General features: G+C 58.4%; 1 protein-coding gene across 2 annotated transcripts in view; it reads right to left on the reverse strand.

Annotated features, from left to right (window-relative positions):
• The window catches only part of NEXMIF (neurite extension and migration factor), a 121,851-nt gene extending 121,739 nt beyond the window's left edge, over window positions 1–112 (reverse strand). For both annotated transcript variants that reach the window (XM_042876521.1, XM_042876523.1), the window contains exon 1: window positions 63–112. The gene's annotated coding sequence lies outside the window, so the exon portion shown is untranslated. The remainder of the gene's footprint in view (window positions 1–62) is intronic.
• Between the last annotated feature and the right edge of the window lie 2,920 nt (window positions 113–3,032).

Raw genomic sequence — 3,032 nt, forward strand, 5'->3', positions numbered from 1 at the left:
CATAAAGGGCGCGCGGCCGCGGCCCCTCCGGCGGCGTGGCGGTGCGGGGCGGGGCGGCTCACCTGGCGCCGGGCCGCGGACAGGTGCCGCCGCCTGGGCCCGCCGTGCCCCCGGCGGGGAGGGGCGGCATCGCGGCTCGGGGCACGGCCGGGCCGGGCGCGGCTGCGGGAGGGAGGAGGGAGGGACGAGGGAGGGCGGCCGCTGCCGCACCGCGGCGGTGCTGCGGGAGAGGGGGAGCGGCGGCGGCGGCGGGAGGCGGTGCCGGGCCGCGGTACGGCCCCGGTGGGCGCGGGGCAGCGCCGGGAAGGAGGGACCCGCGGCATCGCCCCCGCGGCCCCGCCCGCCCCTCCCCGAGCGTCGGAGCTGAAAGTTGTGCACCTGCGCCCACGGGGTCAGCGCGGGGCTTGGGAAACGGGGAGCGGACCCGGAGCGCGGAGCGGCTGCGGCGGGGAAGGAGGAGCGGCGTCACCGTGAGCTTTCGGGCTCCGTTACCGGGCGCCTCGGTATCGAGCAGAGGTTCCTACGTTAAAGTTTCCGCTTGCGCCTCGCGCCGCTGCTTTTCCATCCCCGACGCTGCACGGAGATTGTACGTTCCGACAGGTCGGGCAGGTGCCGCCGGGACTTGCAGGTGACGCTATGGGGCACCGGAGCGCCCCGATCTCAGCGCCCCGCACGCCTGGCTCGGCGCTGCGCCGCGGGCAGCCACGCGTGTGTTCCTCGGGAAGAGCCGCGCCCAGGCCGTGCCGCACACAGCCACGACCGCCCGTGCAGCACCCCGCACAGCTGCCTCCCGTCAGTTTCCCTCCCGGCAGCAGCACGTCGCTGCGGGAGTTGCAGAGTTCGGTCCTCGCAGCTTTGTGCATCCCGAACGCCCGCCCTAGCGCTGCCTTTAACTTCACCCAGCACGTCCTTTTCTCCGCAGAACGATTAAAGTAACAGAAACGAACGTCAGCTTTACAGGCACGCTGACGTGATGGAAGCACAGCCACCCGCCCTGGCTGGAGGATACTGAATTTTCAGACTGCCACTTAAGAGCTAAGGGATCTAAGAACAGGTGCTAAGGGCCTTGTGGCAGAGTGACCCCGCAGCCGCCACAGAAGGAGAGATTGCCATCCCCCAGCACATGACACTGCCCTCCTTGCACTGCTAAACCTCTGGCATAGCTTGGCCAGAACGCAGCACAGCCAGTTGCCCCAAGCTGAGGCAGAGCAGATGCTTACACCTATCTTCTTCTCCCTCCTCCTTCAAACAACACCCTCCTGCCCAGCTGACTCTGCTTTCAGGCACTGCTTGTTGGTCCACCCAAGAAGGGAAGTCAAGACTTGGATGATGGTAACAGCTACATTCACACTCCAGAGCCACAGCTTCTTCTTAGGTGCCTGGGAGAGACACAAAGGGATGGAGAGGGTGCAGGAGGTGTGAAGGGATGTGCTGGAAAAAACAGTCCATGGAGAGCTCCGTTATCCAGGCACAATTGCCCAAAACGGTTCTGTGTGGGGACGGAGGCAGGGGCCGGGCTGGGGAGAAGACAGCAGGCCCATAGCTGGAGCATGCTGCATGGAGGAGTGGGTTTTGTGCTGTTAGCAGGGGAAAAGCAGTTGGAACAGGAGGCACTCCATGCCCAGGGCTTTGGTCCAGGCAGGTGACCCTGTCGCCTCCTTCCCCCAGTCCTCACATGTGATTCAGTCCTGACTGCGGGTGGTGGAAAAGAATTCTGAGCCTCCAAACAGTGATTCACTCCTATTGAGGCTGAAGCAATTCCTGAAGCAGAAACAAAGCTGGGATTATGAACTGCCACACGCAGAATGGCTCCTGGCCCGTCACCCCTGCAAGCTGTGCAGCTTTATCATACAGCATGGAAATGCAGCACTACAGGGTCTGTCACTAGCAAGGCCACGGGTGGCAGAAAGACTCCTTCCCCATTCCCTGATGTTTTTGTACCCTTTCCAGAATGCTGAGGAGCTGGAGAAACACAACACTGCTCAGCGCATGCCTTCCCTTTGCCCTGACCGGTGATATTTTGGAAACACTGAGAAAGGTGAAAGTCAGAGCCAGTAGGGAGACAAACTCCTGCTGTGCCTGGTAAGGCCATGGAAGAAAAAAAAGTAAGGAGGGGCCCAGATTTGTTTTCTGGTCTTCTCTGTTCCTTTACACACTTCTTGTTCCACTGGTTAACTGCCCTCCAGCCCCCCCAACACCCCTCCTTCACACCGCCATCACAAGGCTGAAAAACCCTCCTCATTCAAGTCAGAAAGTTCCAGCAGATTAATAACCTCTGAGGCTCCCATGGCTGAATACAACATTAAAACTGTGTTGCTAATTGGCTCTGATCTCCCAAATTAGTCCATACCTATTTCTCTATTTTCTCTCCTCTCTCCTTCCCAACACTTCAACTTTAAATCACAAATCTTGGTTCAGATCACACATTTATCTTACCATGTTCCCATGGCCAAACACCTGATTATTTGTGGCTTCTGAGCAGGAGGAAATAAAAGCACACATTTGTGCCTTGGCCAAGAGGAACACTCTGCGGACAGAGGGCTCTGTGTTCTTCCATTTCCTTGGCAGGCCTCACACCCTTGGACATTTAGGGGAGGCTACTGTATTAGCAGAGGAAAGCAAAAAAAGAAAACCACCAACCAACCAAAACACACACACAAAAAAAAAAAATCCAACCCAGCAACTACAAAAAAGGCTTAAGAACGGTCTGGTGTATTTGCAACGAAGCAGAGCACAGGTTAGAACAAAATCTGGAGAAAGCAAAAGGATCAGGATATGCACAAGGAGGAAGCGGAGGTGAAAGAAAGTGGGACCGACACACCAAACAGCCCCTGCTCACCAAATCTACTGCTTGGGCAGCGATCCTTGGGCCAGCAAGAGGCCAGCTTGCTGTGCATCCATCGTGGATTTGATCCACTTGCAGGCAGTCAATCTAGTGCACCGGGTTACGCGGGATGCTTCTGCTATGTGCACAGACCGGTGAACCGCAGACAAGCAGTAGGTGGTTCTGGCCCTAACCACTGCTTTGGCCA

Source organism: Lagopus leucura, unplaced genomic scaffold, assembly GCF_019238085.1.
Source record: "Lagopus leucura isolate 7727_CA_CO unplaced genomic scaffold, USGS_WTPT01 Super-Scaffold_100016, whole genome shotgun sequence".
Classification (NCBI taxonomy): domain Eukaryota; kingdom Metazoa; phylum Chordata; class Aves; order Galliformes; family Phasianidae; genus Lagopus; species Lagopus leucura.